Below are 14,581 nucleotides of genomic sequence, written 5' to 3' on the forward strand. Positions count from 1 at the left end.
AATCTATACACGGGATAAAGTTGCATAGACACACACACACACACACACACACACACACACACACACACACAGATGATTATAAGTTAAAAAACGGTGAGAACTGAAAAGGTCTGCAGTCCAGTTAACTGTATATACCAATGTCAGTTTCCTGGCTTTGTTATTGCATTGCAGTTATATAAGATGTCACCATTGGGAGAAGCTGGGCAAGCCTACAAGTCACTCTTGGACATTTAGGTACATATTTTGCAAGTTCTTGTGATTATTTAAAAATTAAAAGCTAAAAAAAAAGTAGAGGACAATACACCTGCAGAGATCATCTCAACCATGAACCACATACTTGGTGGACCTGTGGGTGACGCACCACGTGTTCTCATGTGATGCCCACCTGCTCTGACAAACCAGTAACTCTTACCTGGTTTAATAACAAGAAGTTCTTGTTTTTCTTCCCAGTGTTAATCTAAAAATAAAAAGTCTTTCAAAGTGAGAGGCAAGAAGCATTTATTTGAGATCAAAGAATAGCTACTCCCAAATAGTGTTCTGACCAGAATATAAAGGTAACGGCCAGAGGTATTTATGAGAAGGGAAAGGGGAACAGTTCTATCAATAGCAGGCAGCACATGGCCTTCAGACCACTTGACCCATGAACCCCGGACCTTCTTGACCTGGGCCAAGGCCATGGACCGTTGTCCTGGAGGGAGCGGGCCACCAGCATTTGGAAAGTTGCTGCCTGTCTTCCAGAAAGGGTATCCTCCCCCTGCATGCCTGGTTACCCTGTGGGTCCCCAGAGTCCCCACCTGCAGTGAGCTTTTGATGGGGGATCAGATGTTCTGGAGGGCTTTGAGTGTCCCTTCTCAAAGATAACGGGATTGGATCTACCAGTGCCCCTAGCCCCTTGACTGCTCTAGGAGAGTCACCAGTGTGACTGACCCCAGCTCCCAGCTCACGGTCGGCATGGCCAGCAGCCCCAGTTATGAGATGAGTCTTATGATTGGGACATTTCTGGGAAGTTCTAGGCAAGAAGCCCTGTCCACCCACTGGGTGATAAGCCAGGAGAAGGAGGCAGAGCTCCAGAGGTCTTGAGGGGGGAGCACGTCCCTGCAGGAGAAGTTGCAGAGAGGGGTTGGGGGACTGACCCCTGCTGACAGTGTGGGAGCCACCAGCCCAGCTGTACCAGGCTCTCTTACTGACTCATTCCCTCCCTTAAACCCACTAGGGATGGGTCTCTGAGAATAAATTGACACAGCCTCCTGTTCAGGGCCTCTCTCCCTGCTGTGAGAGCCCCAGGAGGTGGCCAGAGCCCCAATCTGGCCAGCCAGGCTCTGTCTGGACTCCTGGTGGCCACAGCCCATGTCCCCAGCCAAGTCCTGCAGCCCCAATACCTGAGCACCCCTCCTTGCTCTGAGGACCTGGCAGCCCCCAGTCTGGCCCCCATCCCTCTCACCTCATCACTCCTTCCCCAAACAAAAGTTGGAGAGACCCCAGGACAGTGACACCTCCGCTGTGGGAGAATTTTGTCCCCAAGACTTTGGTGAATTTAGATTCACCAAAGACAAGACGCAGTTTGCTAGCCCCCTTCCCATGAAATGCCTTGGCCTGCAGCCTCAGAAATTAGGCAGCAAACTCCCCGAGAAGCATTTGAAGGTACCCCGTCTGCTAATTCTCAGGTCCGAGTGGTTCTCACAGCTCATTGGAACTGCCAGGACAGACCTGATCTTCTTAATGAGCATGAGGCCCTCAACCCAGGAAGCGCATGACCCTGATGTATTTGCTCTGCCATAAACACAGCCGCTGTGGGTTCAGAGCCGGGAACTGGCATTTATGGTGGATCTCAATTGAACAAGGCTTAGCAGGCACTCTTCCACCCTGTGGGAGTGGGGGGTGAGCAGTCAGGACACCACACCTCTGGCTTCTCCCACACAGCAGCATCCTCTCTGCCCTACTTCCTCAACCCCACCTGTTACCCTGGGCCCAGCCTGGCTCCCAGGGTGGCCAGCACCCATCCCAGGGTTATGTGGGCCGAAGTCCCAGCCACACCTCCCTCCTCAAGCTTCAGGGCCTTCCTTGAAGAATGGGGTTGGGGGCAAGGTTTTCTCCAGGAGGGCCCCAGGAGACACTGCTCCTGCCCCCCACTGGGCAGTGACATCCCCACAGATACCCACTTCCAGAACAACATGCTAGGCTTGCTGGCTGAGGCACCAGAACTTTCCAAGAGCCACGTCATGACATGGGCCCTGCTGCTGGACCCGGGAAAACTAGATGGCCTTGTCACCCCATGCCCTCGAGTGTTGGCAAAGCAGGTTGCTACCAGGCGTGGCTCCTCCACCCTGGGGTCAGGTCTGGAAGCAGCCACCAGGAGGCCACAGGGGAAGCTGCCCAGCTTCAGGCTTCTCACTGGGACCCTCTGCACCGCCTCAGCCTGTGCTGGGAAAGCTGGGCTCTCAGACTCCTCTGTGGGGTGAGCCCTGGGCCCAGGGTGGGCACTGCAAGGCTGCACCCTGCTGGGGGCCACACTGCTGAGCTGGTGCCATGCCTGCTTGCGGCCCCACCCCAGCCGCCAACACCTTGCCCTTCTCCTGCCAGCCTGCAGTTCAGTATCCACTGCTTGCCCTGCTCTCAGGCCTGCTCTGAGCCCTGCTCTGGAAAGCAGGCCATATGCCCTGTGAGACCCAGAGCCTGCGTCAGGAGTCTGTGTATGCCTGTCACAGAGCAAACAGCCTCTGCCCCTCCAGCCTCTTGCCAGCCTTTGATTCATGCAACTTAGAACATAAAACATATTTTCATGCCATTTGTCGTGTGGGGCGGCCTGCGGAGTCTCGACTCCCGCTCCCCACATAAGAACGCAGGACATGGTGAGGCCCAAAAGGAACACCCACGGAGCCATAGCTAGGGGAGTCATACCACTACATTCTCACTGGCGGCTGGGTTGGAGGAATAGGAAGCAGGAGCCACACTGTTCGCAACCCTCACTGCACCGCTTGCAGTCTCAGCCACCATCTTCTTGCTAGCCCCCATTTTTTCTCCTAGCGTAGCCACAGCAGTTATATTAGTGGCCAATGGCTCACTGGTTATAGCTGATGGCCAACTAGCCACAGCTGATGGCCATCCAATCACAGTTGATGGCCATTTACTACCTGAGCCAGCACCTTTGTATGTGAGTCCGAGAGCCTGGAAACTGCTCTCTGGGGCTCTGACCCCACATTCCACCCCTACAGGGTCTCGCCTCACAATCTACGTGACAAGCGTCTTCCGCGAAGGGTCCTGTGTGAGGAGCCTGGAGGTGAATGCAATATCCTGGGCACAGCCAGGGTTTCTCAGGCACCACCAGTACTTCTGGGCACAGCCAGACTTCCTGGGCTTCTTAGGGTACCACCAGTCTTCCCGGACACAGTCAGGGTTTCTCAGGGCACCGCCACTCTCTCTGGGCCTCTCAGGGTACCGTGCTGGAATAACAGTGACTCACAGTCAAGGTGCTTACATATTCTCGATGGCGGCCAGTCAAGACACAAAAGCAAACATCCTCCAGTTCCACTACATGGTGGTACGTTCCCAAACAGTCAAGCGGTCCATTAAATTAGGGATGGAAGGCAATTCCCCATAGTCCATAGTCATTCGCCAGGGCTGTCCTGGGAGTGAGGGACAAACTTGACCTCACCCTCAGCTCCCACAGAGGGCTCAGCAAGCATTTCCTCTTGGGACTACAAGTCCCGCATCGGGCTGCTGCAGCAAGCACTTCCCTGCCCACAGGGCCACAAGGACCTTCCCTTTCTCTGGCTTATGCTGGTTGGGGAAACGTCCACGTCTTTCCACCCCTCCATAGGGATCCAGCTCTCTGGCAGCTGCTCCTCCTGGTCTTCCTGAGACTGAGTGTTCATAGGCACAAACTGCTCCACCGTCCTTCGGAGAACTTTGGCCGGCACCATATCCTACCAACTACGCCATGTGTCGTGTGGGGCGGCCTGCGGAGTCTCTACTCCCGCTCCCCACATAAGAATGCAGGATGTGGCTAGGCCCTAAAGGAACACCCACGGAGCCATAGGTAGGGAAGTCATACTACTATATTCTCGCTGGCGGCTGGGTTGGAGACACAGGAAACAGGAGCCACACAATTCGCAAGCCTCATTGTGCCGCTTGCAGGCCCAGCCACCATCTTCTTGCTAGCCCCCCATTTTTCTCCTAGTGTAGCCACAGCAGTTATATTAGTGGCCAATGGCTCACTGGTTACAGCTGACGGTCAACTAGCCACAGCTGATGGCCATGCAATCACAGTTGATGGCCATTTACTTCCTGAGCCAGCACCTTTCTATGTGAGGCCGAGAGCCTGGAAACTGCTTACTGGGGCTCTGTCCCCACACCGTTTTGCCACATTTATTAAGCAGAAATGTGTTTAGTTGACTGGCTCAAACCTGCCTTCCTGTCCGCCAGGCAGGAGCTCAGTCTCCGCTCACCTGTTCCTCTGAATGGTCTCAGTCTTTCCTGGTTCGGTCCGGGTCAGAACTCTAAACTGCTCAGACAATCAAAGTCACCCCACCACTCACTTCTAAGTTACTGCTTCCCGAGGAGCATTTCTTTTCAGTCTCGTTTCAGAGCCCTTCCCCCACAATCTTGTTTCCATAATCCTGAGGCTCAGGCAATTAAAATAAAATATCCTTATAGTCTCTAAATGTTTACTAGACCAGCTGGTAATGAGCTAGGCAGGAGTTTCTGTATTACATAAAGGAAAAGAACAAAGAATGAGGAATATGGAAGACATTCAAATGTCTTAATTAGTGCTTGCATCTGTAAAACAGTTTCTCCGTCACTAACAGCCGCCTTCAGAGGCCTATCTTGGGAAGGCCATGGTCCCCAAAGCCCCAGCATGGGCGACAGCAGCATCCACAATGCCTAACACTGGTTCCCAGCCCAGCCTCGGGTCTACCCGTGGGAATCCCAGCACCTGAGACAGCAGGGGTCATCAGGTACCCCCAGCTGGGCCTGGGCTCTGCATGAACTCTGGGGAAGGGAGATGATAGGGCTTGTGGGTGGATGTGGTCAGGGATGAGACAGAGCCCTGGGCTCCACGCGGCCCCTCAGTGAGTAAGCCATGACTGCAGCCCTCGCCACACCAGTGAGACGCTGAGCCTGTCTCTGCAAACCTCTCCAGCTCTGACCTCTTCCTCACCCTCCCTGAGGCCCATCTTGACACCCTCTCAGTCTCCTCTGAAATCTGAGAATCAGAGAGCTCACAGGATGGACGTGCCTTGGACCCTGCCTGTCACTTCAGAGCCACACTCTGGACCCCACCAAGCTCGCCGCTGCCCCAAAGCTCTGGCAGCAGGGGCAGCAGGGCAGGGTTTGTGGGTGGGAGAGGGAGGTACTGAGCAGGTCTCAGAGTCAAGCTGAGCATGGGCCTCCATCTTGAGGCCACCTGTGCGTATCTTCATAGTGACGTAATCCCAGAAAGCTTCATAATAAGCCCAGCCTGGTGTTCCCAGTCCCGCCTGGCACCAGGCCCTGAGCTAAGCACTCTACCACATTCACCCTCTTTACAGATGACAACATCAAGACATGGAGAGAAGAGCAGCTGTCACAACGAGCCAGCAGGTGGAAGAGCCAGGATTTGAACCCTCATCTCCCTGAGTCCAGAGAGTTCTGTGCCCTCCACACACCCATGCTGCCTCCTTCAGCCAGCAACCGTCCTCTGCCTCCCAAATACGGCCCAGGCACCCTGAAACCACCCCTTACTAGCAGAGCTCCCACCTTCCCTAACTGAGGGTGAGCAGCCCCATTGCAGGAAGTGGGCTTTGCACCCTTGGGAGTTCAGCACGCAGCACCGGCCTGATTCAGAGCAAGGCTCAGAAAGGGTAGGCTGAACTCAACTGCATGAGGTTGGAAACCATCTTCAATTGAAAGGCAATGAACAATTCGCTCAAAGCCAGAGAATGAGGGAAGAGAAGCAAAATTGACATGAGTAGCCCTGGGCTTCTAGCATGTCCAATTTAACAGTTCAAGAAGTATCTACTGTTGACACATAATCATTTCCTATAAGGTACCTTGGCCTAATGTTGGACGAAGTCCTCTGAACTGGGCTAAGCCAGTTTCCTGCCTTCATGGGTCTTATGTCTTAAGCCTTTGAAAGAAAACATCAAAAATAGCAGACCTTTGGGGCATGACTCTCTCACTAGCCAAATTTCTGGAAGACCTGAGACTTTAAATACCCAAACTCCAATTCAATTCAACAAACTTGTTGAATTTCTACAAGAAGAATTAGACAGTGGCCTGCCCCAGAAGAGCCCATGGGAGACAGGGTGTAGAGTCAGACCATGGCAGAGTTGTGCTCAAAGCCCCACGAGAAACAGACGGGCTGCTGCAGTGGGTCCCAGCAGGGAGCATGAGGAGAAGGCATTTGACTTGATCTTAAAGAAGGTCAACAAGGCAGGATATTCCACATGGAGGGAAGAGCATGAGCAAGAGCCAAATGACATGAAACTGCTGGTATGTTGAGACCAAAGGGAAGAAATGAGTGCATCTGGGAACTAGAGCGAAAGAGACAGGAGAGGCAGAGGAGGAGCTGGGACGAGGCTTCAGACTGGCCACCTACCCGCTTATGAGTGAGGACATTTCGGATCCTTCCAGCTGTACAGAATACTTGGCTCCCACTCCAACCAGCCCCACATTACAAGGCCTTTGTATTTCTCTCTGCTTTTATTGCCTTTTTTCCTTTTATTTTCTCTCTTACGTATCAAACTGACACTTTTCCTCCTTTGTTGCAATTCTTAATGTATTTATTCATTGAATCATTTACTCCACAGATATTTACAGATGAGCTACTATGTGCAAGATCCTGGAGAAAGCACAGAGGGATCAAGGGACCCAGTGCCGGCCCCTCAATCCAACACTGAAGGGGTGGCAGAGGACAGGGGGATGGGGGACCCAGGTTTTCAAGGTCAACTCACTGTTGTAGAAGTGGGGACATGGGGAGACTGTCCCAGGCAGACACACTCACACACACAAATGTGCTGTTTCTCTGCTATACCCCTTAGACAGCATTTGTGCAAACTTGCTAGAAGTAGATTTCATTAAAAGTGGCCTAGTCAGCACTGCTCAAACCTGAGGTGGTCATGCAGGGTTCCAGATGTTGCAGCCCCCCAGATTCCCCCATCCCCTCAGGCGCCTTCATTTACCACCCTCCATTTGCTCTGTCTGACTAGACCCTGTTTCCCGCTGGGAGCCTGACTACTCCAAACTCTGTAGAGGCCTAAGGTTTCAGTGGGTTTGGGGTGTGCCAGCAGGCAGAGGCAGCCACAAAGGTGTGGTGTGGTCCTTTCCAGATTCTCCCTGGGCTCCAGGAGGCAGAGCTCCAGCCAACCAAGCCAGGTGGATGTCCTCTTTCCACTGTCCCCCAAATGCCTGGTCCCTGCTGTGGCTGAGCACAGGCCTGCTTTCTCCAAGAAGCCCAAGGACTGGGACCTCTAAGGTGGCACTGAGACCAAGCGGGAGGCCAGATGCTTGTGGTTGCCCCCAAAGCCCCACTGAGCTGGACCAGGCAGGAGTGAGGGCTCCCGCCCCTCTTCCCCTCCCACATGCAGGATAGAAGCCTGGCCTGAGACTTCTCTGGATAGCGTGGACTGGACTGCACCCCTGTCTCCTCCCTCCCGGGTTGGGGTGCTGCCCCCTGCTCAGGCTGATGGGAGCAAAGATGGAGGCAAAGGGGGACAGAGCAGGCAGGTCTTGCAACCTCAGACCAGGACCTGGCTGAAGTTCCCTGGGTTCAGGTTCCCTGGCCAAGGTGACAGTCCAGGTCAGGTTGACACTAGAGGCTGGGCATTCTCCCTGGTTGGCCCATGGTGGAGGTGGGGACCACAGCTGGCCCTGGCAGGAGCCTCAGGACCAGGGAGCCAGACCCTGAGGTCACCACCGGGGTCAGGGTCAGCTGCTGAAGATATGACAGCTCTGTACCCCCCGGCAGCCCAAGCAAGTCAAAATTTCCGGGGGCCTGCTCAGCAGCTCAAAGCCAGGAGAGGCAGGCCCCAGTTCTGCAAGAAGGAATGAAGTTGTTTCAATTGCAATGGAAAAAAACAACACCCAAAGGAACAGGACACTCTGCCAGGTCTGCAATAACCGTCCTGTCCTTTGGGTTGGCCGGCTCCCAGCAATTAGAGGCTCTGGGCACAGCGGGCTCCATCCCAGCTTCATCACCACTCCCAAGATGCTGGCAGCCTGACAGCCTTCCCACCGGGCCCTCTCCTGAAGCCTGGGACAGACAAACCATCAGTGAGGAAACCAGCAGGAGCCCCACACCCAGTCTCACCACCCTCTCTTGGCTTTAGTGACCTTCCCAAGTGACCTTCCCTCTGAGCCTCAGTTCCCTCATCTGTAAAACGGGGACATGTATGGGCTGATGAGGGTACCAAATGTGATGGCACAAATGGAAGCAGCCAACAGGTGTTATTCCACTTGCTGGTATTATCAGACGCTGTGACAACTCTCAAAGCTCTTGCTTGGCACAGCTCTGAGGCCTTGACCCACCTAATGACCTTGAACCCTTGGACCCCTGAGGAACAGGCAGAAGGGTGGCTCTGGGAAAGCAGGCAAGCCAAGTCCAACTCAATGGAGGTGTCCTCAACTCCAGGGAGCAGAGTCACAGAATGTGGCCACCTCCTGGATGCTGAATTCCAGCCCGAGCCCTGGCCCTAAAGTGATGGATGACAGCCCTGAGACCCAAATTCCCAAACAGCATTTGTGCTGGGGCCTATGTCCCTTTTACGGAGTCAGGGAGAATAAATAATTCCAACTTGGAACCTGAGTCGGGAGAAGCAGCAGTCACACAGGATGAAGGGAGCTAGCCACTGGCTGTTTGTGACCCAGAGAGGCTCCAAACAGAGGGGCCCTCAGCACTGCCACTGCCCGGCCTGAGTCCACACAGCTTTGGTGTCCCATGTCTGCCTGGCCTGGTCAGCCATGGATTACACACATACACACACACACACACGTACACTTGGCTCCAATGTCAAGCCCTCCACCTTGGCTCTCCCAATGCTCTCCTTCCCTGACCTCACCTCACAAGCCCCTTTCCCCATGGTTTCCCTCCAAGTGGCAGCAGTCCTGAGGTCCACAACCACTTGCTGTTTGGACGGTGTTTGGGGTTTCAGAGGGAGGGTGTTGAGTTCTAGTTCCCCAGCCGGGGCCTTAATTCTGTCAGGGTGCGCAGGCTGTGCTTCCTTTCATTGCGTTCTCCATCCCTTTGCATCCCACTCCACCAGTACCCCCCACCTTCACGTGTAGTGACCTTGTGACATGGGGTGCTCACTGCTGGTTGGGGCTCTTTTTGACACTCCACTGTGGAACAACCTCCCTGCGAGTGAAGGCAAAACCACAGAGCCTCATTTCCCTGAGTTTGCCACTTCTCATTGCACCAGAACACAGGGTGATCCCTAGCACTCCACCACCGCCCCCCCACCACCCCAGAGGCTGCCCAAGCAAGTCAGGACAAGTGGCACCAGGGGCAGCATTCCAGGGACACTCGCCATGCTCCATCTGACTGACAGTGCCCCCTTGTTTTCTGGAGAGCTGTGCCCATCCCCATCCCATCCCCTAGCAGAGCCACCAGGTTTCCTGTCCCATACCAGACACTCCATGGCTTTCCGATGTTGGTCACTGGCTGGGCCAGACACGTCTGCTTTCCTGTTGGACAGTAATGCCATGAGGGCAGGGCCCTGTCCATTTGTTGGTCTGCCACAGCAGTATCCCCAGCAGGACAACAGGCCGACCCTCCTCACACACCCTTCACTGAGCAGCTTTCACCCAGCAAGAGCTGTAGTGCGCCCTCCTGAGGCCCTGATCCCCTGGCACGCTGCCGGGCTCACGGTCTCTCTGGCCCCAGGACCAAGGGTGGAACACAGAGTCAGGTCAGCAAATAAGTTCTATGAGGGGCTCTGGCACTGCTGGTCTTCTTAGTGGGCCTTACAACACAATTTCAAAATACAAATCCAAATAAATAAAGATGCCCAGCCCACTCCCACCCAGCCCCCATTGCCTCTGCCCTGGGGACACAAATGGAGTGGGGTGGGGAGGGCCCTCCACAGATAGGGGCCAGCAGAGCACAGCCTGCCTCGGCCTGTGTGCTCGGCTGGGGAGAAGCCCTATGGCCTGCTCCCTCCAGCTCATTCTTGGGCCACTCTCCGAGAATGAGGCATCCCATTGTCTGCCATGGTCCCTGTCCTCTGAAGGTCTGTGAAAGGGCGGAAGAGAAAACATGAATTGTGAAAAGTAGGTGCACTGTGACCCAGCACTGCCCCCACTCCCCTCCTCTCCTGCCTCCCCCGCCCCCCAGGAACCAGCAAGCCCCCACAGATGCCTTCCTATATGTCTCCTGACAATCACTGAACCACGACCCAAGGATGGGCAGGGGGGAGGCCACTCTTGAGCTGGTACATGGGGACACACACTCAGACTAGCCCCCACCCACCCAGCAGGTATTGGCACCCCTCCTGACCACAGAAGTTTGATCACAGCCTGGGAGGCACAGAGGTGGAAATTTCACAGTTGAGCTGGGTCAGGTATGACAGGTGGGTCAGTTGTGACAGCTAGGTGAGGTGAGACAGGTAGGTGAGGTGAGATGAGACAGGTGGGTCAGGTGAGACAGGTGGGAGAGGACAGAGAGGATAAGAGGAAGCAGAAGGAAGAGCACAGGCCAAAGTCAGGAAATGAGAGTGAGTGAGGAGGACCCTGAGGAGATGAGCTAGACCTGAGATTCCAGGGGACACCACAGGATGGAGACAGGCAGATCACCATGAGTGGCCAAACAGGGTGCCCCTCTCACAGCCCACAGTGTGGAGACACCCAGAGAGACAGGCTCAGGTGTTTGGCCTCCACCTCTCTAACAATGAGGCACCTTTGTGCTAAACAGGTTGAGCTTTAGAAGCACCAGCCCAGTAGCATGACCTCCATGTTGGCAGGGTCTCTTCTAATCCTCACACCAACCCATGAGGATGACATGTCATTATCCCAATTTACAGATGAGGAAACTGAGGCACAGTGGCCAAGCACATTGTCCAATGACCCCTGGTTACCGAGTAATGAGCTGGGATTCACCGGCTCCCCCAGGCACTCTGAACCCAGAGCCCAATCTGAGACCACCAAGGATAGTGGGCCAAGGAGAGGGATCACTCCATGAGGGGCTGGAGGATTATTTATAATCGCCCCAAACAGGAAACAGTCCAAATTGAGGGTCCCTCAAGGGGGAAGGCAGAGAGCAAGGAGAAAGCGTGACATCGGAAGCTGGGAGGACTCCAGGATCTCACAGGGAACACGGTGGCTCTGCTGTGGAGAGGAGTCAGCAGCAGAAGCCACCCTGAGAAGCTGTCTCTGAAAACAAGTCCCAGCTCCTCCTACTGGGGCTGACACTCCTGGACTGGGCTGGCCCTGAGGCCATAGGTCCCCATGCTATGTCCCTGAGGAGTTTCTGGTCAGAGCTTTGTTCCCCATTTCGAATTGGACACCACAGGCCAACCTGCAGGTGCCAGCAGCCACACATCCTTCTAAAAAGGGCCAGAAGGTGGGAGAAGAGTAGCTGGAGACTGAGAGAACCAGGATCTCAAGAGAAAGAAGAGGGACAAGGAGTCCAATTTACTCCCAGGAGCTCCTTGTCACATGTCCTGTAGGAGCAGTCCACTCCAGTGTTTAAAGACCTCCATGAAAATGCAAATTAAGACTGCAAGGAAATACCACCTCACACCCAGTATATTGGCTAAAATTTAAAAGCCCGACAACACCAAGTGTTGACGAGGATGCAGAGAGGCAGAAAGTCTCATGCATTGCTCGTGGTGCTATAAATGATGCAAGTACTCTGGAAAACTGTTTGGCATTTGTTATATAACATACACCTACCCTGTGAGGTGACAATTCTACTCTTAGGTAGTTACCCAAGAAAAATAAAAACATGTCCACACACACAAAAAAAGACTTGTGTAAGCATGCTTAATGCAGCTTTATTCATAATAGTCCCAAATCAGAAACCGTTCGTGACCACCAGGCTGTGAGCTGGAAGGCAAGACACTCCCTCTACCCTCAGCCTCACCCCAGGGTCTCCATCCTTTCGGCCTGCTGTCAGCCTCAGGCAGGACATGATTCCGTTTCAAATGTGCACAGGGTTCAAGTGCATCTTTCCCAGGAAGCGGCTGGGCACTGGCCATCAGGGAGGCCACACTGAGAGGAGACAGCCTACTAGGCAGGGACTCGGCCACACACTACACCCACGGCCAATGGCCCACAGTGACTTCAGAGCTGATGGGGCCGAGTGACCTGTGACAGATGCATCACAGTTTGATCCATATCAATTAAGCCGTGGTTACTAACTTCGTCACGTCAGAGCAAGAAGTGCAAAACTCAGTGATATGAATTATTCATGCCCCAACAGAGAGGATGGGGATTAGTTCCTGGAGTAAATAAGGCAGGACCCGTGGCTCCAGCTACAGAGCGCCTGCCTCAGACTGCATGCAGCTCGTGTCTCTGAACAAAATTCCTTGTGGAGGACAAATGTGGTGGTGCCGAGACAGCTCCTATGGCCTGTCATTGCACTCACCCCATGACTTCTCTAAGCCTCACACTGAGTGAAGTGCCCCCCAACAGCTGCCCGGCAGCTCTGGCATTCCCCCCAGTATCCTCGTAAGTGGAGCCAGACCCAAAGATACTGACTAGAGGTAAGAGTCAGAGAGGAATCCAGAATTTCTAGCTCTGCTACCTCAGCCCCACCATGGGGGAGAGGGCTGGAGGTTCAGCAACCCAGCCAGTGGTCATTCAGGCCTCACAGGAAGCCAAGTCTGGGCTCAACACCCAAAGGCTGACTGGGGTGCATAGGTGTTGGCTGCCTCCTCAGCATATCTCCTACCCTTCCTAACAGGACCCCAAATTTCCAGCTTCAGTTTGGGCCCTTATTGGTGCAGGTCCATCAAGGGGTCTCAAGCCCTGACACAAAGCCTGATCCAAGGGTAGGGGGTTCACCAGGCCAGTGAGACAGAATGAGATGGGTGCTGGGTGCTCCGGGAAAGATGCTTCCCTAGTCTACAGGAGTGTCTGGGAAGAAAGTCATCTTTCAGTGAGAAAGAGCCTATCCCTAGTTGCTACTGGCAGCCACTGTGCCACCAAGCGGGAACCTGAGGATGATGCCATATGATGGGAGGTGAAAAGTTGAGGGATTCATGGCCCGAATGATACCACTGAGTGCTTGATCAAGCCTCTCCTGAAGTCCATACTATCCCTGAAGATTCTGATGGTGTAGCTGGATTTGGGGGCTCAAAACAACATTTCCAGTCCCTAATCACTCTCTATTCCTTTCCTCCAGTCTACTCCAGGTGGTTTTGCTTTCAGCCTCCTCATGTCGACAGTGTGGTTGCCAGTAGTTCCAGGCCTTTATCTTTGCAGATTCAAGTTAAAAAAAAAAAAATCTCTTCCCAGCACTTCCCATATGAGCCTCAGGATTCAACTCAATTGAACCAACTTGGAGGACGGGCTTACTGTGAACCTATAGCTGTGAGCAGACATGGTGTCACACTGCAGCTGTGGAGAAGTGATGGCGCTCTACTGAGGCCTTATGGTCCAAGGCGGGAGGTGTGAGGCAGGTTCCCAAAGGCGCCTGAGCACTGTCCCTAGAACAAGCACTGGCAAAGTCTATAGACCTGACCACAATGCCCTCTACCTGCGCGGCAGGGCTGCCCCACCCAGCTCTACCACCTTGTACCATTCCTCACTGACCCACCCAGCCACTGCCACCCCCAAGGAGGGGTCAGCATCCAGACGGGCGGCCCGTCCACATGGCCAGTGGCCTTCCCTCCACAACACTTCAGCCAGCCTCTCCCGCGGCCAATCTTCTCAACACCCAGGACAGTGCCACCTCTGGGAAACGATCCTGAACTTTGCACCCCAGCTGCCCAGGGCTCTCCAGGACCCCATGCGCTCCACACACCCGAGACAGCCCCCCGACCTGTCATTTTAGTCACTTGTCTTGTCAACACCCCAGGCTCTCATCCTTCCCTGCTCAGCCTGGAACTCTCAGCTACTCTCCTGCCAGCCTTCTGCCAAATATGCCTAGTGAAACCTCTGTCCCAGCTCAGAGAAAGTGTGCCTTTTGTCAAATACCTAGGGGGCTAAGGCAGCTGGACAGTCACCCACAGATACCCATAGTTCTCAGTGGCCCTCAGCAGCACTCAAGCCCTGCTCCTGCCCCCTCCCATACTCCACTCTCAGCCAGAGTGGAGTCTCCCTCTACCCAGCCCTCCTCAGAGCCTCTCTGGGGTTTGTAGGGGAAGCTTCTGGACCCCATGGCACACTCCTCTCAGGAGCCAGGGCCGTGCTTGCCCGAGTAAGGGTTAATAAGACTGGCTGTCACTGAGATGTTTGCCCACTTCCAGACTCCAGATGAAGATAGAAATGGTATTTAGGATTTCTACCCAACGTTTCTGGAAAGGATTTAAGGTGCTTACAAGGATATACATATATAACAAGAGTGCATAAATTAAATGAGGGAACCAAAATAGAAAGAAAAACAAGGGTAGGGACATAATATGGAGCAAGGAAGAAGGTTAACCTGAAAACAAAGGCCAGAATG

The sequence above is a fragment of the Rhinolophus sinicus genome, linkage group LG10 (assembly GCF_036562045.2).
Source record: "Rhinolophus sinicus isolate RSC01 linkage group LG10, ASM3656204v1, whole genome shotgun sequence".
Classification (NCBI taxonomy): Eukaryota; Metazoa; Chordata; class Mammalia; order Chiroptera; family Rhinolophidae; genus Rhinolophus; species Rhinolophus sinicus.